Genomic DNA, 25,219 nt, shown 5'->3' on the forward strand with positions numbered 1-25,219 from the left:
ATCTTGGCAGTGAATGGAGTTCAGATAGATGCACATGTTCTATATCTCAGCCTAGATTTTTCTTGCCTTCCAGAGTTCTTGCTGGGGACACCAAGATGGCAATGAAACTGTCTATGCAGTGTACGCTTCATCAAACCTGGTACGGGAAGCTGGCTTCTTTCTAACTACCATGTCTTTATACATAGTCCCATATCATCATTTCAGAAGCACTTCAACTAAGAACCCCTCAATCTACATTTAAAAGAATGTTTATAAACAGTGAGCTTTCCTGGTTATTGAACCAGATTAAACATCATCAAAGCCCAGGTGTTTCTGAACAATACCTGGCCAGAGTGTATGGCATTCTGGAACCCCTCTTCTCAGGCTGTCAAATACTTCTACTTTAGCCAAGATGCAATTTTTGAAAAAGGTAAAGACAAAGGGTGATACGCAGTAGAGGCTCTCCCAACAAATGATACTCAATAATCTTTTTCCAAAGCCCCTCATATTCTGTTTCTTTCAGGGCTTATAATCTGTCACTTTTTGGGATTCATTTCACCTGATTCTGTGTGCGTGTATGTGGGTGTGTGTGTGGGTGTGTGTTGTGTGTGTGCATGTGTGTTGTAGTTTCCACATATATGGAGATGACTGTAGACTGTGTATGAAGAGTTGAGGAAACCTGAGACTCTAGATCCCAAGTCTATGTTTGCCAAAATATGTTCCAATTTGTAAACACTCAACTCACTTTCCTAACACGAGTTTTAGGTTTTAAATATTTTATGACTAAATTCTATCGCACATTCCTATTTTCTAAAAGCGTGGCTTTGGAATCAGTCTGGGTTTAACTCATGACAATGCCATGATGCCTTGGGGGAGAATACCTTACAAATCTATGCTCTACTCTGTAAAAAGGGATCTCTCCTGTGTGGATTAAGATATAATGTATAAAACAGACAACAAAGTGCCTGATACATGGAGGTGGTCATTGCTGTATAATTGCTCGTATATTGCTATAAAATACAACATCCAAGAATATCAGTCATTGTTCAAACTTATAGTGCTATCTAATTTCAAAGTATACATATTGTACATTCAAAACACACATACTTTTTTTTTGGTGTGTGTGTGTGTGTGTATATATATATATATGCACAACATATATTGATACCCATTTTTTTTTTCTTTTTTAGAGACAGGGTCTTACTCTGTCACTCAAGCTGGAGAGCAGTGGTACAATCATAGCTCACTGCATCCTCAAACTCCTAGGCTCAACTGATCATCCCAATCCGGCCTCTGGAGTAGCTAGGACTACAGGTATGTGCCACCATATTTCGCTAATTTTTAAAAAACTTTTGGTAGAGATGGGGCCTTGCTATATATCACTCAGGCTGGTCTCAAACTCCTTGTCTCAAGTGATCTTGTTTGTTGCATACCAGCTATGTGACCACAGATAAGTTACTTAACCTCTCTGTCCCTCAGTTTTTTTCATCTGTAAAAGAAAACTAACAATAGTACCTCTAATATAGCTTACATAAGGATTAAACAATGTCTGGCACTTGGCAAATTATGTAAGTATTGGTTATTATTATAATTACTACTATTCTATCATGTGGTGATGCAGTGAATGGAGAAAGTCAAATGAAAACAATAGTAAAGATTAAAGATGTCAGATGTACCTCCTTTATTTAACCTAATTTCTGCAACAGATGCTCCTCTCTTAATCTCAACAGGGAACAGATTTCACGGCCCAGGAGCATAATTACAGAAAACGCTGGCTCCTGTGGTCACAAACTTACACTCAGGGCACACTGGGTAACTGCCAATTCAGACCTCAATGGGTGACTAGGGCATATGGTGATAAAGGATCAGTCAAGAGTATACTGTAAGGTTCAATAAATGCCAGCGGCTTTGTGAAATTAAAAATAGAGTTTATCATGCTGCTCCATCAATAAGAGGCTACATCTAATGTATAACCTGATAAATGTCTCATTTCTTTTTATTTCCTTCTCTTTGAAATAGTTGAGTGTATGTTGAGTATTTAACATGTGCCAGACAATGTGCCAGGTAGGGAGGTAAAATTAAAACAGACATATCCCTGCCCTCGGGAACATACAGTCTTTTGTTTTTTTTTTGTTTTGTTTTTTTTGTTTGTTTGTTTTTTTAATGGAGCTATCTGCTAAGTGTATTCTCTTGTAGGCTGAACCATGCCAGGACCTCAGACTTCAGTGCACATAAAGCGTGGTCTGTTGTTGATAGCATAGCAACCATTTTTTTCTCTCTGTGCATTCCAATCTCTTGTTCTTGGGCCTGTCCACCTCTGGGAAGTTCCACTCTCTCAAGATTTTCCACCATATGGTGGGATGGAAGAGGGAGATTGCATTCCATCAATCACTTTGGTTTTCTTCTGTTAAGGGATTTGGTAGGAACTATTGACTGGAGTGAGATGTAGGAATCATTCATATGCCAATGCTCCATTTTCTTTTTGTCTCCAGGCACATAGGATTGGCTGTTTGTGAAAATAAAGCCATAAAGGTCAATAGGTTAATTCTCAGGTTACAGGAACCAATATTCTTTGTTCAGCTAGGACTCTGATTGAACTTTCTTTTGATTTTCGTCTCTTTTTAGAATAGTCAGTTACAGATCATAACTCTGTCTCCACTGGGAGAGAGTGACAGTAAGAAAAAGTTGAAATGCTGACTGGAGTAAGAAGAAATAACCAACTCTGCATTATATGAACACATTTCTGGCTAGGTTGTTTAGAGAGTGGACATCTTTAAGTACATTCTGCACCACTGAAATGCAACTCCAATACAGTCTAGAGTTCCTCTGTGGTGAATAAAACCCTCTGAGACTTTCTTCCTGTGAAGAATGCTGGGCTATTCTTATTGAAGTTACTTTAGGGTATCACTGAAATTACACATAGACAATAGAAGCACAGTATGGGGAGATCATGGGCACAGAGTATGCAGTTTAGAGAACTCCCTCTGGATGCTCGGACTTTCTACTTTGTTGCTACAACTGTGGCCCCCTGGGCGTTTGAGAACCCAGGTGCAGCCTTTCTGATTCCCTGTTTTCTTTGTTATTACATCCCATCTCAGCTTTTGTAGCATGTGGCAATAAATTGTTCTAAATACAGCTTAAATTACATGGGCTCTTCCAGGGTACTTCATGGATTTGTGTGTGTATGTATGATCTAAAATACTTTCTCGTAAGTACCAAAAGGTGCCAGAATGAAAATGAAGAAACGGAATGAGGGTCAGATATTTTAATTTCTTTGAACTTCTCTTTCAACAGAGGGATAGATAGATAGATACACACACATATGTGTGTGTACTCTTTGTACATAAAGCAGTATTTGAATAGTTTCTTTCACTCTTTCATCACTTCACCACTGAGCCCAATTTGTAGTGAAGGAATATTTCTTAAAAGTATGTGTGTACATATTGTTTACAGATAGAGTATATACACACACACACACACACAGAAAAATCTTTGAAAAGTATTCCAGCACTATACATTGAGCTCAGAGATGAAGTGACAAAAAGGTGAGAAACTATTCAAGTACTTTGGAGATGGACGCAAACATGATTCATGGGTGCCCACATTTAGCTCTGTGTACCAAATCGATTTCTGCCTTTTAATCTTTTTGTAGGAACCATCAGTAATCTCTGTTAGGATACATACAAGAATAAAGAGAACTCCATTAGAATCCCTTTTGAGGTCTCCTCCCCAACGAGGTTAGAAAGTAATGAAGCCAGTAGACTGAGAAACTGTGTCCTTAAACAACATCACAGCTAGGAAGCAATTTATTATGCTCCTCTCTAGGCAATGATGTTCACCTTGAAGAATGTAAGACAGACAATCCTTGAAGAGAGCAGACTCGCTCCCCACAGTGTCTCCTTTCCAGACTGTGCCTCATTTTTTAAGTGCCCAGCATTGGTAATGGACAGGCAATAGTCTTCTGATGGTAAGCAATTCTCTTTTCATAAAACTGTAGAAAAAAGCCAAGGGCACTGAGTCCATCTCTGGATAATGTACATTAGCTCATTTTTGGTCATCAGTAATCATGTATTGAGTGACTTCTGTGTGGTCTTCCCCAAGTAGACAAAATGAAGAATGCAGAAAATATAGAAATTATCTCTAAAGAATTTACTTACAGAATTTTAGCAAAGTGAGGCACACAGCAAATAAGTTAGTCAATGTTCTCAATGTTCATAAATCTCTCTTTTTTTTTTTTTTGAGACGGAGTCTCGCTCTGTCGCCCAGGCTGGAGTGCAGTGATCAGATCTCAGCTCACTGCAAGCTCCGCCTCCCGGGTTTACGCCCTTCTCCTGCCTGAGCCTCCCGAGCAGCTGGGACCACAGGCGCCCGCCACCTCGCCCGGCTAGTTTTTTGTATTTTTTAGTAGAGATGGGGTTTCACCGTGTTAGCCATGATGGGCTCGATCTCCTGACCTCGCGATCCGCCTGTCTCGGCCTCCCAAAGTGCTGGGATTACAGGCTTGAGCCACCGCGCCCAGCCTCATAAATCTCTTTTTAAGTTTAGAAGTGAGACTTTGAAAACATAGATAACAAGAAACAACATCAAAAACTTAAGGAGTAAACTAGATGGTGTTATAAAAGAAATAAGCTAACATTTTGGTGGACTGATCTGGTCCTCAACACTGAGTGTACTCATAAATATTTGTCTTAAACAGTGACCTGGAACTGGCAGGCATTTGGTGTGAAGGTGCCTCCTTAAACAATGCAGATAAGAACCTCCTTGGGTCTGGTGGCCCAACTGTGAGCCATGAGCCTCCAGTAGCTTGGCATCACCTGATTTACTTCCTGAATCAAAATCTGCATTTTAATGAGATTCACCCCGTGAATCATGAGCCCATCAAAGATCGAGAGGGTCTTTGTAAATATATGCTCCCTGTATGGATGTAATTTATAACCAATAACAATTATGGATAGGAGCATAACCCTCATGACTGTTGAAATATAAAAAATTTCAAAGAGTATTTAGGATTCTAACAATATGGCAGACCAAGATAACTAGGCAACTAGAATTGTCAGATAAATGCAAAAACAAACCCAAACCAACCAAAAAACCATTTCTCTAATGCATAGCTTAACTATCAATAAAAGAGAAAAACATCTAGATGCTAAGAACAAAAGTAAAACTGAAAACAAGAATTATATTCATGTGTTGAATCTGTGGTTGTTCTGTAGAAGATCTTGAATGGAGTGATCAGCTAATAGCTAGTAAACTACACTTTCATTTCACCTCACTTGAAGGGCAGAAGTGAAGCATTAGCTTCTTTCAAGCTAGGCATTTGGTAGTGAAATTCCCTCATAAAGTTGAGGCCTTTGAAAGACATTGTCACCAGAGCAAAAGTAGCTTCAGGTTTACCCCACTTGAAGAAAAGAGCTGGGCCCTTTCAAAGCAGGTATTTGATAGTGATATCCCTTTATGAAGTTGAGGCCCATGAATGGCTTCATTCTCAAATTAGACAAAATTTACCCAGTGGAACAGGGAAGATAGAGACTTTCCTCTCCCACTAAGAGATTAGAAATAAAAAATAAGTTTAATGTTTTAATTTTTGTTATACATACAGCTTATAAATAAAAAAAACCCCAAATTTTAATAAAAATTGGTCCCTTGCTGGCGATGCTACTGAGGTCCTGCCAGAAACAAACATAAAACCATTCTTGTGGGATACACCTACAACACAGACTACATGTGTTTCCAATGAAAAAAATGAACCTGTATAAAATAATGTCAATACAAACCATAAAATATCTAAAAAATTATCAGTTTTATGTTTACGACTATATTATGGAATGATTATAGCCTTATGCAGAAAATAAAATTAGTATATTTATAATGATTAAGATGTTAAATTAAGAAAAAAATCAAATGAAATGATCTAGGACTGAAGAAATAAAAAACAGATTTAGATAATATTAGTAATTTAAACTCTAAATAAAATTAATAAACAATTATTTAGTCACAACTAAATAATGAGCAAGGAACTTGGTGATTGATTAAATTACCTAGAATGAAACAACAAAAGAATAGGAGAATGAAAAGAAAGGTTAAGGTAATAAGTAGGACACAATGAGGATCAACATATACTAGAGGAGTTTCATCACAAGAGAATATAGAGAATCACTGTAAGGCAACATTCAGAGAGAATATGACGACACATATCCCAGTATTTATATTTTTTAAATGGGCAGAATTAATACAAGCAAATACCCAGGCTCATTGAGGTGAAATTACAAAACACCATAGCCAAAGATTTAAAAATATTACTGCAACTGGAGAGAAAAGACAGATCTCTTCCAAAGAAACCAGAATTAGATTGACAGAGTATACAACGGAGGACAAAAAATGAAGGAAATTGTGTCTTTGTAGTGCTAACAAAAAATAAGCAATCTGGAATTATATACAAGAATAAAGTATCATAGTAGAGAAAATGTGAAGTAAAGGTATTGAAGACTGTGATATTTCACTGAAAGAACTACTAAAGTCCTAATCTGGAGAAACAAGAAAATTGATCTCAGTGGAAAAAGTGGAGTACAACAAGCGTGAGGGAGCAAAGAATGAGTAAATCATATAAATCAGTAAACCAGCAAAGCATGTAATGTTCAGAATAGCCACCATCATAATAATAATTTGGGGAGAATAAAAAAAAACTAGGTAGAAAGTAAAATAATAGACTAAGGTAAGATAGGAGGGTTATAATTAAAGTGTTTTATGGATATTTATTTTACAAATGGCAAACAGAATTGTTAATTTTATACTTAAAATGGAGATTCTGTGATAATGGTTTAAGAATAATCACCACACATGTGGATATAAATGTAATTTTGCAATTAGTAGAAAGAAGTGAATGAAAATTATCAGTCCTACAGAAGGCAAGATAAGAAGAAAGCAAGCTAAAAAAGAAAAACAAAAACCGCAATGATGAAAAAAGCACAATAGAATACTGGCAAAATAAATCCAACAATATCAACAGTCACACTAATTATAATTTTTAAAGATGTCAAAGTTTACAAAAACTTTCACATTAAAGTTATTTAGCTGTACATTGCTTTTTAGAAATATACATAAAACATGATAAAAAAAAGTTGAACTTCAATGAAATTAAGATTTGTAAAATGCTTTTTAAACAAATGAAAATAAGAAGTTAGTGTTTAACATTACACAAAAAGATTCTAATGCAAAAAAATTATATAAAAGGGGCCGATACATTATTATAAAAGGAACAAATAGTCTTAATGTGAGAAAAAAAATCTTAATGTTTTCTATTATATACTGAAATAATGAAAGTTTATAATTTTTTAGGTTAAATAAAATGTATTATCAAAATTAACACCCCCTGTTCTTCTGTTCGTTTTACCTTTCTTATGTGGCAACTGGAATGAATATATATATATTCATTCATGTGTGATTTGCATTGTATTTTTCCTAGACAGCACTGTTCTGTTCTGTTTTCTGATAGGTTAAAGAGCTGGTCCATGGTAGAGAGGTTCATTGAGGTGGTGAGAGCTCTGAAGCCAAGAGCAGTCTGGCAGGAAAACCACATCCTTACATTTTTACTTTTTTAAGACCAGAGAAAGAGGAACAAGTTTTGGTTTCAGGTGTTTTGCAATGGAAAGGGTGCTCAACTGTGTTAGGAGGATTTCCTTCCCTAATTCTACTTGGTGTTGCTCCTTGGACCTCTGTACCTCCTGACACATAGTAGTGACCAGGGAGGCTCTAAGAAGAGTGTTCTTTACCTGGTCTACTGCCCACCTTCCCCTCCAATATTCATGTTTCCAAATGATGATGTCTGAGTTAGGTCCAGATATGGCCTGTCATTTTCTAACTAGCTTGTAGTTTTCTCAGAGACAGGAATTTGGGGGTAATTTTTGGAATCTTCTTTTGTTCCAATCCCATCTGCACAACATGTAAGATGAATAATTCTGTTTCTTGGATGTGGGTGACTCTGTATTTTGATTTCCAGGCTTATTCCATTTGACAGATATTAAAATTCTTCTTGGCATTTAACTAACAGGAAAATGATGTGGACAGCATCATTGATCAGTAACCTTGGTAAAATATGATTCTTTTGTGCAAGTCAGCTGAAGGCAGGGAACAAGTTTACCTCCCAGAGGACATTTGGCAATGTCTGGAGACATTTGGCATTGTTCTAATTTGGCGAGCAGGTGCTAACTGACATCTAGTAGGTACTGGTCAGGGATGCCACTCAACATCCCACAGTGCACAGAAAAGCCTCTTACAACAAACAGTTCCCCAGCCCAAAATGTTAATTAATGCTCAGACTGAGAAAACTTACGGTACGGTCATCTCATAAAGAATATATGAACTGTTTATACATCTATATAGAATTCTGATAGAAATTTATATTGAATGCCTGAGCAGAAAAGTACAAAAGTCTTAAGTGTACATCCCAATGCATTTTCACAAAATTAACACATCTGTGGAACACATTAGCCAGTTCAGGAAATAGGGCATCACTAATACCCAAGAAGCCTGCTCGTGACCCAGTCCGGTCAGCCTTTCTGATCATAGATCACCACTGTCCTGACTACGAATATCACAGATTAGGTTTGCCTGGTTTTGAACTTTATAGGAGTTGAATCCCATCCATAGTATGCACTTTTTGTGTGTTTGCCTTCTTTTATTCAACTGTACGTTTTTACAATTCACCCATGTTGCTGCATAGCTGTAGTTTAGTCATTCTTATGGTTGTGTAGTATTCTCTTATATAAATATTGCACAGACTATTTATTCACCTTTTAAAGCTCAATTGAATGGTTTTCAGTTTCGGGCTGTTAAAAAGGTGCTACTCTAAAAATTATATGTATAATTTTGTGAAATATGCGCACATTTTTGGGGGGCATGTGCCTAGGTGTAAAATTGCTGGGCATAGGGTATACAAACATACACCTTTATTTAGTGAACATTGTCAAACACTCCCACTAGTAGTGTATGAGACTTGATTTATTTTTAAATATCCAGTACAGATGTTTTTTGTATGTATGCACGTATTTCCCAAGCTTGATATCCACATCTTGAGCACCAAGCTAGTTAGGGAGGAGAAAGAGCAAAACCCAGTTTCATATCTTTCCAGTCATTAGGTGACTAAAATGTGTTCTAATGAGTAACTGGACTGACCCTGTGGGTCCCAGGGAAACAGCATCAGCTGTGGAGAAAGCGTGTGTCTATAAACCATTTGAAAGAAGTCGTTCTTTGAGACCGTTGATTTGTTCTTACTGCCTTCTTGTAGCCAATTTAGACAAGCAAAACCAAGCACTGCAATCCTGTTTTGACAAAAATAACTGTAAGATTTTGATAGGCTTGCTTTCTCTAAATGTCACCCAAATGTCTTGCCTCTGACGCCAATGCTCTTCTCACTATACTGGGCTATTTCACTGTACATAGTACTTTCTCCTGCACATCTCTATTACCTTATGTTCAAGTCCCTCGGACTATAATATACTTGTATATAAAAAAAGTCTCTTGAATTCTTTAGATAAGAAAACCTTGAGAAAATAAAGGTATTATAAACATAGCAGTATTGATACTATTTTGATTCCTCCAACTATTCCTGATATTATACTTCCTTTGTAAATGTCTTAACTCTGGAACTTTTCCACTTTCATATAAATTAGCATCACAATCTTATAAACATGTTTCTATTTATTGAATCCCAGGTCAAAGTCATTATACAACAAAGAACAACAGTTTTCATACCAGACTGCTTGCATGCATGTAAATGGGGGCTCTCGCCAAGGAGGTAATGAATACAATCTCAGGTTTCATGAGATGAATCAAAAAATAGAAAAACTAATAACATAATTTTCATATCTCAGATAACCTAAGTCAGGGTATCTTTCTTCTCCATAAGACTCACCTTTTAAATTTAGACATGATGTATTAAGTGATGTAAAAGTAAATCATACAGGAAAAATCCAAGACTCTCTCATGCATGAGAGAAAGTGAGTTTTCATTTTTCATAACGGCCCCCTTACACCATGATGATCTACATCAAATCTCATATTCCTGGAATAACAATTATGCCAGGAGATAGTAAAGCACTGTGGTCCAGAAGCATTGAGTCTAATGATCTGGTTCAAATTTTGGTTCTCAAACTCAATAGCCATGGGACTCTCAATAAGTTACTTAACCCTTCAGAGTCTCAGTTTCCTGTGCAGCGAAATAGAGGAAAATAGTGGCATCTCTTCTATGGCTTGGGAAAATTAGAAGGCACCGTTCATCATATGCAGTTAGCTTAATGCTAGGATGCAGTAAGATCCCCACAAACAGCAGCGGCTGCTGTGGGGTGATTGACAACAGTAACAAGGACACAGGCATTACTATTCGTGTTTCTCCTGAAGAGGTATGCCACCAACTTATGTTATAGTGACTGTGAAGCCTTATGGAGAAAGTAAATGAGGGGGATTATGGCTGAAACACCTTAAGTCAACTTTCCAATTGGGAATCTGTGAAAAATAGTATGATATCCTATTGCATAAGGCAATGGGGAGGAGTGATTAAGAGATCGATTCTGGAACCAGTCTTAGTAAACTCCTGTTCTGCCACTTTTACTTTCTGTATGATCTGGGCAAGTCATATCATCTCTCTTGCCTATACAATGGGCCCTAGTGTCTCAAGGCATGTGTTTGCATGTAAGTGTGTACCTATGTGTGTGTTTAGTACATATGTCATGCTATTGTTTTGAAGACTAAGTCAACAAGTCAATATGTGGGGGCACCTGCAACAGGGCGTGGCACATAGTAATTGTTATTAAGTGTTACTATGATTATTGAACTGGCATGAATTGGGTACCTTCTTCAAAGGTTACTTTCTGACTATATAAGGAAAAGACGGCAATTTCTGAAGAAAGATATAAATAAAAGTGACTCCACTGCTGTTACTTCAGGGTTGAGCTCCCATTTGGGGGCTAGCTTTTTGCGTAGACTGCTGAAGGGAGTGTTCAAAAGCACATGAGCGTGAATTTGGCAGAGGCTTGGTCCCAAGCTATTGGAAACATTGATGGGAGTGACAGAACCTGTGAAAAAGGTCATTTCAAAACTGCAAGCGGTTTTTCTGTTTCTCTAGAAGTTGAGAATTGAACACAGTGTTGATGTAGACTATTTCTAAATTCTACGGCAAATCATTGCGTGCGCCTTTCAGTTATGCAAATCTAAATCACAGGTCGTAATTAGAAAAGGAGGTGTTTGAGAAGCTGTAGCTATAAGGAGCTAAACTGTTCTGCGTGATCATGGAAAAGGTCATTTGTGTAGTAGGCAGAATAGCATTTCTGTAGGCTGCTGCTTTGGGAAAAACAGTTTATTTTCTAAGTCTGGATTTAGATGCCTACAGAATACAGTTTATATCTTGTGTCTTATATTAAGTAGCTTCTTGGAGGTGGTCAGGCTCTGAGACCCCGAGACTTTGGAAAAGATATACAGGAGTGGCTCTCACTTTATCCTGGAGGGAAGACCATAAAACAGCCCTTTATGTTATGAGCTAAAGACCGAAACCCCAAATCTGTGACACTTTGAAAATTAAAGGGGCAATCAGTTTTTCTTGGTAACTTGGAAGCAAGGGATACAAAAAAGCAACTTCTCCGGCTTCCCCAGTCTCCCCACTCTCTGCTACCTGTGTGCCTCACTTGTAAAGCAGGACGATGGTGTTCTCCTACGACCGCTCTCTTGAAATTGTGAGGTCAGAATCTGTTCATATGAGAGGAGAGCTCACCAGTGTCTGCCTTCCTGGAATGAAGTAGATTTTGAGACAGGAAATAAATCTTAAATCTTAGTCTGGAGGTGAGGAGATGGTGATACCTTCATCTCCTTAGGATTATTTGCTTGGGTCTTGTCTCTGAGGAATCTAGCCAATTTGAAGACGTTTGAGAACAAAACTAATTTCCCTTACCACTGAGACAAAGAGTCAGCCTTGAAGCAATGACCTGGTGCTGGGACCTCTCAGAACACCCATCTCTAGTCTGCTGTGAATTCAGCTCTGTGGGTACTTCCCTTTCCTGAAATTTGGGGCTTCAGTCAGGCCTTGTAAAAGAGCTGTCTGTCATGTGTAAGAGAGGAAGTAAGGGGCAGGAGTACCTAGTGTTAGAATGAGGAGCCTGGGCCTGAGGGAGCTCTTAAAGTTTAAGTCCACAGGAAGCCATCTCTGGCTGTGGAAGGACTGGACTGCTGACAGAGACCAGTGAATAGTAAGCAGCTGCCTGACACCCTCAGGGCAGAGAAGAGAGGCCCAGGCTGAGGCACACCAGGAGCTGTGAGATTGGGAAAAGATGATAAAGTGGATCTGGGTTCCAGATCCCCAACAGGTGGTAGGTATTAAGAACACTTCGGTTTTTCTGATGTAGTGTAATTTCGTTTGCACCTACAAACAGGTGAAGCCTCATAATCTCATGGGTGTTGAGATTGTGTCAATTGTCATATTGCATAACAAGGCGTGAAAGCCATCAATCGAAAAACAACCAAACAACTAAACAACCTGAAATGGTTAGACTTTGTGCCCCCACCTAAATCTCATCTTGAATTATAATCCCCATAATCCCTACGTGTCGAGGAAGAGGCTAGGTGGAGGTAACTGGATCATGAGGGCGGTTCCCCCACGCTGTCCTCGTGAGAGTGAATGAGTTCTCATTAGATCTGATTGTTTTATACGTGTTTGTTAGTTCCTCCTGAGTTCATTCTCCTTCCTGCCACCCTGTGAAGAAGGTGTCTTGCTTCCCCTTCATCTTCTGCGATGATTGTAAGTTTCCTGAGGCCTCCCCAGTCATGCAGAACTGTGAGTCCATTAAGCCTCTTTCCTTTGTAAATTACCCAGTCTTGGGCAGTTCTTTACAGTAGTATAAGAATAAACTCATACACCTCCGAAAGGTTGATTGCCTGGAACATGAAGAGGACCACCTACCAAATTGTCACTTCCTCACCAACAGGGACTAGGCATTCTTACCAATTTCTCTCGCTACAGTGTGTTAAGTAAATAATTTTTCAAACCTGTAGTTGACTAAAGAATAAACTTTTTTTTATAACTTAGCACATAATAGCCAGAGTTCTGAAATTCTAAAGTACATCTTACTGAACATTTTATGCTGAAAGTCTCTGTGAATGAAAGTGATTCAACCATGTATCTGGGATTTTAGAAGGGCTGACACATACAAGAACTTTTTTTTTTTTTTTTACAGGTTTTTTTTTAACTGTTTTTAAAAGTCCTGTTTTACTTTCTAATTGTGCAGTCTCATTTAGAATATTTTTATTTTCTCTGATTTAAAGATGTTACCTTCTAAAGACAAATGAACTTGAGGACATCTAACTTGTGATATCCTTTCCTGACTATGTTTATGACTACTGCTATTACTCAAAGGCAGTTTTCCTGGGTGGGATGTTTTCCAACACACTTCTTTCTTTCCCTTTACCATATTCCCCTTCCCTATGCCTCTCCTATATTCCCTGCATCCCCGACAGCAACACACACATACATACACTGTGTCCTTTGCTATTTCCTTCTTGTTAATTTTTAATTTTTATGACTACATAGTAGGTGTATGTTTTTATGGGTACGTTAGATGCATCGATATAGGCATACTGTGTGGAATAACTACATCAGGGTAAAATTTTATCTTTGGGGCTTTTGTGTTGAGCTAGATCACAGAAAATGCTTTTGTGATAAAGTATTTATTTGTTTTTGTTTTGGAGATAAAGTGTCAAACTACCAGTTAAAATGAAATCGAATGCTTTCATAAAATTTTGCGGTACATGTGCCTATTTTCCCAGCAATAGCAAGAACATTCCTATATGTTTTTAAACTAAGGAAGGGAGAGGCATAAAGAACAACTTTGAAAAGATTATTATATATATTAATAGAGAAATTGATTCACCCAGTGGCTGTGTGGTGATGAGAAAACAGAAACCAAACAACTGATAGAATTAGAATGTAAAGCATTTGGTTTTCTAGAGACGTTAGGACTTTATTTGCAGCTAATTAACATGAAGTCTTCAGTAGGCACGACTCTTGTCTCAAATACAGCTAGTTTTATCACTTAATATTCATAATAAATATGCTACAGTATAGAAATAAACTCTCTAGAGAGCAGCAGGAAAATTAAACCACCAGTTTAAGGAATCCGGGTTTGTCACCCAGTCTTTACCCTTCAGCATCCAGGGTTCAGTAAGCATGGAGGCTGACACACTAAACTGCAAGTAATAACACGGTCACTCCCATGGAGCGAATAGGTCAGGGCTGCAGGCTGGATCTTCCGAGACCAGCAGACCCCCTAATTCCAGGCACACAATCTCCCGCAGTCTCGACTCTTGCCTCCCGTCCTAACGCTTGTCCTTAGTCTCCAAGTTTCTTCAGTAACATTAACCTTTCTTCCTTCTCAATTTCTCGCATATGAAGAGCTGCAAAGCTCCTTGTTTCCTTGTTTTCTAGCCCCTTTCTGAGCAATCTGTTTTTTGTAGGGCATTGAAGGGCCACTCTGGCAGTAAAGCAGATTGTTTTAATTAGGTTTGATTACTTTTTAAACAAATCCTAGAGAACTGGGAAAAGCAATCGCTAAAAGATGTATTGAGATTTTCTTTTTTTTTTTTTTAGAACTGAAACTATGAAACAGTGTGGCTACTCACATTAAAAAGGGAGGCTTTTCTACTTTCTCCTTTGTAATGTAGAGAGTAAGGGATTGCCTTCCTTGTGAAATTCACTGCCTTCCCACCCCTCATCCCACATTTTTCTGTTTTCTCTTTCAGGCCAAACTAGAATACGGTGGGTGACCACCTCCAGGGACAGCAGGCTCAGAATTGTGCAGTCGGTTACAGTTGAAATATATGATTTATTTATGCTTGCTTGGTTTGCTTTCAGCACAACCTGAAAACTCTTAGATTGTGCCATTTGTTCAGTGTATAAGGAGGAGCATATGAGATGATTTATAGCTGAGTGAAGAAAAAGCAAAAATATAAAAGTTCTCAGTTGATAGGAATGCTAGTTTACACAGTAGGTTTGAGAAGAATTTTATTTTCCTCCACAGATTAGTGTTAAGGACTTGGATCTAAGTTTACCAAATATGAAAAGGTTAAGATAAGTAGAAGCAATATTAACAGCAAATTTCTTCATCTAAGTAGTTTTCATTTTTAATTTTTATAAGTGCATGGTAGGTGTATATATTTATAGGGTACATGAGATTTTGATACAAGCAAACCATGTGTGATCACATCAGGGCAAATAGGGTATCCATCACTTCAAGCATTTATCATTTATTTGTGTTACAAATATTCCAATTATAGTATTTAGTTATCTTAAAATGTAAAATAAATTGTAGTCACCCTCTTGTGCTGTCAAATACTAGAGCTTATTTGTTCAAACTATATTTTTTAATCCGTTAGCCATCCCCACTCTTTTCCCCCCTCTTCACTACCCCTCCAAGCCTCTGATAACTGTCATTCTACTGTCTCCATAAGTTTAATCATTTTAATTTTTAGCTCCCACAAATGAGAACCTGTGAAGTTTCTTTCTGACCTTGGCTTATTTCACTTAACATAATGTCCTCCAATTCCATCCATCTTGTTGTAAATGACAGAATCTCATTCTTTTCATGGCTGAATACTATTCCATTGAGTATAGGTAGCACATTTTCTTTATCCATTCATCTGTTGATGAATAGTTGTGTTGATTCCAAATCTGGGCTATTGTGAATAGTACTGCAAAAAACATGGCAGTACAGGTATGCTACAGTATAGAAATAAACTCTTTGAGTATAAACAGTATAGACATATCTCTTTGATATGCTAATTTCCTTTATTTTGGGTATGTACCTAGCAGTAAGATTGCTGGATCATACAGTAGCTCTATGTTTAGTTTTTTGAGAAAACTCCATACTGTTTTACATCATGACTATAATAATTTACATTCCCACTAACAGTGTTCCCCTTTATATTTCACCAGCATCCATTATTGCCTGTCTGTGGATAAAAGCCATTTTAACTGGGGTGAAATGATATCTCATTGTACTTTTGATTTGCATTTCGCTGATCAGTGATGCTGAACTCATTTTCATATCCTGTTTGCCATTTGTATGTGATTTTTAAAGAAATGTCTATTCAGATATCCTGCCGATTTTTCAATTATATTATTAGAATTTTTACTACATAATTATTTGAGCTGATCCCCTTATATATTCTGATTAATCTCTTGTCAGATGAAAAGTTCACAAATATTTTCTCCAATTCTGTGGGCTGTCTCTTCACTTTGTTGGTTGTTTCCTTTATGATGCAGAAGCTTTTTAATTTGTTATCTCATTTGTCCATGTTTGCTTTGATTGCCTGTGCTTGCAGGGTATGACTCAACAAGTCTTTACATCCATTACAAACATCATAGAGAGCTTCTCCAATGTTTTCGGGTAGTGGTTTCATAGTTTGAGGTCTTTAATTCATTTTGATTTTATTTTTGTATATTGTGAGAGATAGGGGTCTAGTTTCATTTTTCTGCATATGGGTATTCGGTTTTCTGAGCACCATTTATTGAAGAGAGTGTCCTTTTCCCAGTACGTGTTCTTGTCGCCTTTGTTGAAAATGAGTTCACTGTAGATATGTGGATTTATTTTAGGTTTGCTATTCTGTTCCATTGGTCTGTGTGTCTGTTTTTATGCCAATACCTTGCTGTTTTGGTTACTATAGCCCTGTAGTATGATTTGAAGTCAGATAATGTGATTCCTCCAGGTGTGTGTGTGTGTGTGTGTGTGTGTGTGTGTGTGTTTTCTCTCAGGATGGCTTTGGCTATTCTAGGTCCTCTGTGGTCCCAGTTAGGATTATTTTTCCTACTTCTGTGAAGAATGTCATTGGTATTTTGACAGAGATTGCACTGAATCTGTAGATTATTTTGGGTAGTATGAACATTTTAGCACTATTGGTCCCTGTAATCCTACGAACATAAAATATCTTTCCCTTTGTCATCTTCAGTTTCTTGAAGCAATATATTATAATTTTCATCATAGAGATCTTTCACTTCTTTCATTTATTCCTAGGTATATTATTTTATTTATTGCTATTGTAAATAGGATTTGTTTCTTGATTATTTTTTTTTCCAGATTGTTCACTGTTAGTACATAGAAATGCTAATAACTTTTTGTATTTTGATTTGGTATCTTACAACTTTGAATTTCTTTGTCAGTGGTAATAGTTTTTGGTGGAGTCTTTAGGTTTCTCCAAATATAAGATCATATAATCTACAAACAAGGATAACTTCTTTCTTTCCAACTTGAGTGCCTTTTTTTTTTTTTTTTTTATCTTTTCTAATTGCTCTAGTTAGGACTTCCAGTAGCATGTTGAATAACAGTGGTGAAAGTGGACATTCATGCCTGGTTCCAGATCTTGGAGGAAAGACTTTCAGCTTTTCCCCATTCAGTATGACACTAGCTCTAGGTGTCATATATGTCTTTTACTGTGTTGAGGTATATTCCTTCCATACTCAGTTTTTTGAGAGTTTTTGTCATGAAGGAGTTGAATTTTATCACATGCTTTGCTTTTCTGGAACCAACTGAAATATCATATGGTTTCTGTCCTTCTTTCTGTTGATGTGATGTATCACATGATTGATTTGCATATGGTGAGCCATCCTTGGATCCATGGGATAAATCCTACCTGGTCATGATGAATGATATTTTTAATGTGTCATTGAATTTGTTTTGTAGGATTTTGTTGAAGTTTTTGCATCAGTGTTTATCATTTTGTTGAATTTTTTTGCATCGATGTTCATCAGTGAGATTTCTTTTCTTGATGTGTCTTTGGTTTGGGTATTGGCATAATACTAGCCTGCCTTCTAGATGAGTTTGGAAGTATTCAATTCCCCTCTATTTTTCAGAATAGTTTGAGTAGGATTGGTATTTGTTATTCTTTAAACATTTGGTAAAATTCAGCATAGGGTCCTGGACTTTTCTTTCTTGGGAGACTTTTTACTATGGCTCCAGTGGCTTCAATTTCATTATTTGTTATTGATCTATTCAGGTTTTACATTTCTTCATGGTTCAATCTTAGTAAGTTGTATGTGTCTAGGAGTACATCCTTTCCTTCTATGTTTTCCAATTTATTGGCATATAGTTTCTCATGGTAGTGTCTAATGATCCTTTACATTTAATTTGCAATATCTCCTTTTTATCTCTGGATTTTTTAAAAATTTAAGTCTTCTGTCTTCATTTCTTCGTTGTTCTGGATAAAGATGTGTCAGTTTTGCTTATCTTTTCAAAAAACCAAATTTTTGAAAACATAGTACTGGAAGTCCTACCTAGAGCAATTGAAAATAATTTTTCAACTTCCTTTTGTATATCCATTACATGGGTTTTGATTTGAGATTACCATGAGACTTGCAAAGAACATCTTACAACCTATTATTTTAAACTGATGACAACTTAACCCTGATCGCAAAAGCAAACAAGGAAAGCAAAAACTAATAAAAATTGTTTTAGTTAGACTAATAAAACTAAAACAGTTATTGTTGATACATTTTGTTGACTTTTATATATTGTTGTTTAAATTTCATTTATTTCTGCTCTGATCTTTATTGTTTCTTCTGTTAATTTTAGGTTTGATTCACTCTTCCTTTTGTAGTTCTTTAAGATGTATCTCATTCAGTTGTTTACTTGAAGTTTTTCTACTTTTTTGATGTAGACACTTATTGCTGTAAACTTTCCTCTTGATACTCCTTTTGCTGCTTCCCACATATTTTTGCTGTTTTGTGTTTCCGTTATCATTTGTTTCAAGAAATTTTTCAATTTCCTTCTTAATTTCTTCATTGACCCACTGGTCCTTCAAGAGCATATTGTTTAATTTCCATGTGTTTGTTTAGTTTCTAAAATTGTTCTTTGTTATTGATACCTAGTTTTATCCAATTATGGTCAGAGAAGGTACTTGATTTCCAATTTCAAAAAAAATTAAGACTTTTTCATGGCCTAACATATGCTCTATCCTTGAGAATGATCCATGTGCTGAGAAGCATTTGCATTCTGCAGCCATTGGATGAAATGTTCTATAAATATCTATTAGGTCCATTTGGTCTATAGTGAAGATTAAGTCTGATGTTTCTTTATTTTCTGTCTGAAATATATGTCCAGTGCTCAAAGTTGGATGTTGAAATCTCTGTCTATTATTATATCATGGTCTATCTCTTTAGCACTAATAATATTAGCTTTATATACCTACTCCAATGTATATACCTACTACAATGTTTAGTGCATATATATTTAAAATTTTTATATCTTCTTGCTTAATTTACCCATATTTCATTATATGATGACCTTCTTTGTCTCATTTTAGTTTTTTTTTCCTTGAAATCTGTTCTATCTGATATAAGTATAGGTACTCCTGCTCTTTCGTGATTTTGCATGAACTATCTTTTTCCATCACTTTATTTTCAGTCTCTGTGTGTCTTTACAGATGAAACATGTTTCTTATAGGCAACGGATATTTGGGGAGGGGGAGTTGTTGTTGTTGTTGTTGTTCATTCAGCCACCCTATGATATTTGATTGAACAGTTTAGTCCACTTACAATCAATGTTGTTATTAATAAGTAAGGACATACTACTGCCCTTTTGTCATTTGTTTTCTGGTTGTCTTGTGGTTCCTTCCTTCCATCCATCCATCCATCTTATTTTTTCCTAGTAATATGTTTCAATATCTTGCTTTTGATATTTTGTATATCACATGGTTTTTTTATTTGAGATTACCATGAGGCTTATAACATACTATTTTAAACCGATGACAACTTAACTTTGATTGCAAAAGCAAACAAATAAGGAAAGAGAAAGCTAATAAAAATTCTGTACTTGAACTGTATCTCTCTAGCTTCTAACTTTCTTTTTTCTATTTATATCTGATACATAAAAATGTCTTTAAAAGTTTTTGTAGTTATTATTCTTGATAGGTTTATCTTTTAGTGTTCTTATTCAAGGTATGAGTAGTTTACACACCACAATTAGTGTTATATTTGGCATTTGTCTGTGTACTTACTATTACTAGTGAGTTTTGTACCTTCAGATAATTTTTTATTGCTTGTTAATATCTTTTTCTTTGAAGAACTCCCTATAGCATTTCTGGTAGAAAATATTTGTTGATGTAGTGCCTTACCTTTTTTCTGAGAAAATTCTTATTTCCCCTTCATGTTTGAAGGGTATTTTCACTGGTTATGACATTCTAGGATAAAATGTTTTTTTTTGTTTCTTTGTTTGTTTGTTTGTTTTTCAGAACTTTAAATATGTCATGTCACTCCTACCCTATTAAGTTTTCACTGGAAAGTCTGCTGACATAGTATTGGATATGTCATTTTTTTTTTCTCTTGCTTTATTTTTTACCTTTGGAAGTTTGAGTATTAAATGTCCGCAGGTAGTCATATTTGGGTTTAATCTGCTTGGTGTTCTATAACCTTCTTGTATTTGAATATTGATGTCCTGGGTTTGGAAAGAACTCTGTTATTAACTCTTTGAATAAACTGTCTACTCCAATCTCTTTACTCCTCTTTAAGGCTAATTACTCTTAGATTTGCCCTTTTGAGGCTATTTTCTAGATTGTATAGGCATGTTTCATGTTTCATTCTTTTTATTTGTTGTTCTGTTGTCCTCTCTGACTGTGTATTTTCAGATAGACTGTCTTCAAGCTTACTAATTCTTCTGCTGGATCTATTCTTCTTTTGAGAGACTCAATGTTTTCTTCAGTTTGTCAATTGAATTTTTCAGCTCCAGAGTATCTGCTTAATTTTGAAAAGTTATTTCAATATCTTCATTACATTTTATTTTGAATTCCCTCTCAATGTTATCTTGAATTTTGTTCAGCATTCTCAAAACAGCCAGTTTGATTTATCTGTCTGAAAGGTCACATATCTCTGTTACTTTGGGATTGGTCACTGGTGCCTTAGTTCATTAGGTGAGGTCATGTTTTCCTGGATTGTCTTGATGATCGTGGATATTGTCAATGCCTGCACATTGAATAAATAGATATTTATTCTAATCTTTGATGTCTGGGCTTATTTGCACACATTCTTCTTGAGAAGACTTTCCAAGTATTCAAAGAGAATTGAGTGTTGGGATCTAAGTCTTTGGTCACTGCAGCCATATCTCTATTAGGGAGCCCCCCAAGCCTAGTAATGCTGTGGTTCTTGTAGACTCATAGAGGTAACATGTTGGTGGGCTTGGGTAAGATCTGGGAGCATTCCCTCGATTACCATTCAGGGTCTCTTGTTCTCTTCTTTTACTTTTCCCTTAAACATACAGAGTTTCTCTTTCCTTGCTGAACTGCCTGGAGTTGGGGGCAGGGGTGATTCAGGCATGTGTATGGCTACTACCACTGGAACTGTGTTGGGTTATATCTGAAGCCAGCATAATACCGGGTGTCATCCAAGGACTGGGGTAACCATTGCCTAGTTACCACTGATGTTTATTCAAAGCTCAAGGACTCTTAAGTCAGCAGATAGTAAATCCTGCCAGGACTATGCCCTTCCCTTCAGGATAGTGGGTTTTCTTCAGGGCCAGGACGGGTCTAGAAATGTCATTCATGAGCTAGATCCTGGAATGGGGACTTCAGGACTCTACTTGGTATTTTATTTTACTGTGGCTAAACTAGTAACCAATTTGCAATATAAAGTCCTCTTTACTCTTCTCTCTCCTTTCCAAAAGCAAAAGGAGTTTCTCCTGGTGTTGTGAGCTGTGCTGCCTGGGATTGGGGGTGAGGTCACATAAACACCCCCTTGGCCTTCACAGTGAGTGTCTCACTGGGTTGCATGTACTCCTAGTCCACTAGCTCCAAGCCCAGCACAGCGCCAGAATTTGCCCAGGAACCGCAGTCCTTGTGGTGTAGACTTCCTTTCAAATTTATTTATAACCACAGAGCCCTTTAGCCTGCAGTGGTGGGCTATCTAGAACTCAGGTTCCTACTGCTGGGATGGATGAGTCCCCTCTGGCTAGGTCTGGTCTAAATGCTTTCTCCATTGGCACTGGCTGAATTCTGCCCTGTGTCGCTTCCCGCTGTTACAGGGCAGCACTGGGTTCCAACGCAAAGTCACACAGTCAATTCCATGTCCCTCCCCCAAGCATGCATTCTTTCTCCATGCCACATGGCTGCTGCCACGTGATGAAGGAGGGGTGCTGTAGGAAATTCAAGACTCTTTTGTACTCTCTTCAGTGACTCTTGGCTTGTATGTTGTCAAAACCAGGTATTGTGATTGCTCACTCGATTTTTGTTTCTTATGTAGGTAATTTCTTGTGTGGATAGTTTATCAATTTGGTGTTCCTGTGATGGATTGTAGGGGGGATGATTGCTGGAGGCTTCTATTTAGCCATCTTGTTACACCTCCAATCTAATTAGTTTACCAATCAAAATTGATCGTTGTGTTTACGTGTAAAACAAGTCGACTATTTGTAGCAGATCCTCATTCAGCCTTATGGCTTTATTACTATTTCGTGCATTCCATCAATGCTTATGGCCCTGATGAACTAGGCCAAAGGGTCAAGTTACATTCTAGAGACCAACAATTTAACATAAAAATATACACTTCATCTAATCCTCTTTGGTTTGGTATGAGGAAGAGGTAGAAGATGAAACTACTCAGGAATGTTCACCGAAGAGACCATAGCTTTCTGCATTTAAATATATCTCCTTGTCACCTCGACTTTGCTAATACTAATATTGCAGGTTTAAAAGAATATAGGTCTACAGGGAAATCAAGCTGCTGGATCTCACCAAAATGAAATATTCAATACTCTGCTTTTCCCCCTGTTTCCTTTACATTCTTCGGAGACTGTGAGAATGATATTAAAGTTGCTGCAGATGATAGAGTTATTATTATTATTTGGAGCCATAAAAGCAATAGAATAAGCTAGAAATGATTTGGGGAAGAAATAGCAGTCTTGTTAACTATTGGAGTTGAGGGCCAATAAATGGCACCCTCTCCCTTTATGTTTAAGAACCAGTTGAGAAATATGCACAAGAGTCAGGAAAGTAAATATCAAAATACAGGTTTTACTGATGATAGTTGAATTAGAAAAGATAGATTAAAAATATGACTATAATAGGGCTTCCCTATAGCATATTTCACTCAATTAAATGACTTACCAAGTCACAGTCAGAACCACAGGCCATCTTACCCATACCCCATCTTGTCCCTCAAGGTTGGGAACTCTAAGAATAGATTATCTTAAACAAGAGGCCCAAGCTCCAGGCTATGTGTCTGCACTTTCCCGATCTCATTAGTCAGACAAGCAATGTCTTGTCCTTTAGGAGGAGCAAGTGAGCTGGGTAGGCAGAAGCATGAGAGCTACTTTCCCAGTGCTTCCAAGTACAGGAAAGGTCTGTTTCATTGGCCTGAAAAGGATGAAAATGGTTCCCTTAACAACAAGCTTCAATGATGCTATGTGGATTTTCCAGAGGGATTAGAAGTTGTCCAGTGCCTGTGATGCTGTAAAACCCAAAAAAAGGTCATTTATTTCTCAACTATACAAATAAAGTGAGACTTTATTTAAAGCTGATTTATGAGCCTTCCACTCAGGGCATAGAATCTTCTGCACTGGCCGCTACAATAAAGTTACTTAAGAGAAATAACAAAATAGTGAAGTTCTATATGATTACCGCCTTATACTTTTTACTGTCCATTGAGCTTCATAATCTAGAAGGAAATATGAACTTACTAATTTTCTGTGTCTCTCGGGCCTAAAGCTAAGGCTTAGAAGTGTTATTTGTAATTTTTTTTTTTTTTTTTGCCACTTCTACTCATACTTGTTTCTAGTTTTCTGGTTTACAGAGCCAAAAATACTGTCTAAGCAAAAGACATTCAGTTCTCACTAATCTTCTCAAAGTATATCTACTTCATTCAAAAATCTCAGAGGCCAGCCAGGCATGGTAGTGCATATCTGTAGTCCCAGCTCCTCAGGAGGCTGAGGCAGGAGGATTACTTGAGCCTGGAAGTTCACCACTGCAGTGAGCTATGATTGAGCCACCATACTCCAGCCTGGGTGACAGAGTGAGACTCCATCTCTAAAAATAAAAATATATATATATATATATATATATATATATATAAAAATAGGCTGGGCATGGTGGCTCATGCCTGTAATCCCAGCACTTTGGGAGGCCAAGGCGGGCAGATCACTTGAGGTCAGGAGTTTGAGACCAGCCTGGCCAACATGGTGAAACCTTGTCTCTACTAAAAATACAAAAATTAGCCAGGCGTGGTGGTGCATGCCTGTAATCCCAGCTGCTCTGGAGGCTGAGGCAGGAGAATTGCTTGAAACTGGGAGGCAGAGACAGCAGTGAGTTGAAATTGTGCCACTGCACTCCAGCCTGGGCAACAGGTGAGACTCCCTCTCAAAAATAAATTAAAAAAATAAAAAAATAAACCTCAGAGGTCATAGTGCTTTTAGACACTCCAGATTTTTCTAATTTATAATTCTTACACTGAAAGCACAAAAGGAACATATTAAAGATGGGTAAACCTTCATCCATTCCATCTGGGTCCTTCGGTGACTTCATGGGGCAGTGAGTGCCCTATGCTCCTCCCCCTGTCAGTCAGGAACACCCATTTTAGGACATTGTAATGGCAATAAATAATCCTCAATTGTGTTAAGCCACTGAAAGTTCAACGTTTATCTGTTCTAGCAGATAACATTATCTTAATTAATACTCATGAATATGAGCACTCATTTTTTAATGAGTCCCAAATCTCTTTCAGCACTAAAAGCAGGCAATGGCCTCCCATCATGGTTGGCACATAGAATAAAACTACTTGTTATTCCTACTACGTGGATATTGTTGTTATCTTCCTGCCCCCAGATAGGGTATTACTCTGACCCTCTCTCCTCATCATTTAAAAAAAAGTTAATAGATTATTTATTTTCGAATTGTTCAATTCACTGCTATAAATATTTAAGAACATAATCTTTGAGCAAGTTACTCATTATGCCAATTAAAAAGAGTAGGTTTTGGCCGGGCGCAGCAGCTCATGCCTCTAATCCCAGAACTATGGGAGGCCAAGGCAGGCGGATCGCAAGGTCAGGAGATCAAGACCATCCTGGCTAACACAGTGAAACCTTGTCTCTACTAAAAAATACTAAAAAATAAATATAAAAAATAATAAAAAATAAAAGTCGGGGGTGGGGGCACGAGCCTGTAGTCCCAGCTACTCAGGAGGCTGAGACAGGAGAATGGTGTGAACCCGGGAGGCGGAGCTTGCAGTGAGCCCA

This window comes from Colobus angolensis, unplaced genomic scaffold, assembly GCF_000951035.1.
Source record: "Colobus angolensis palliatus isolate OR3802 unplaced genomic scaffold, Cang.pa_1.0 Scaffold88, whole genome shotgun sequence".
NCBI lineage: Eukaryota > Metazoa > Chordata > Mammalia > Primates > Cercopithecidae > Colobus > Colobus angolensis.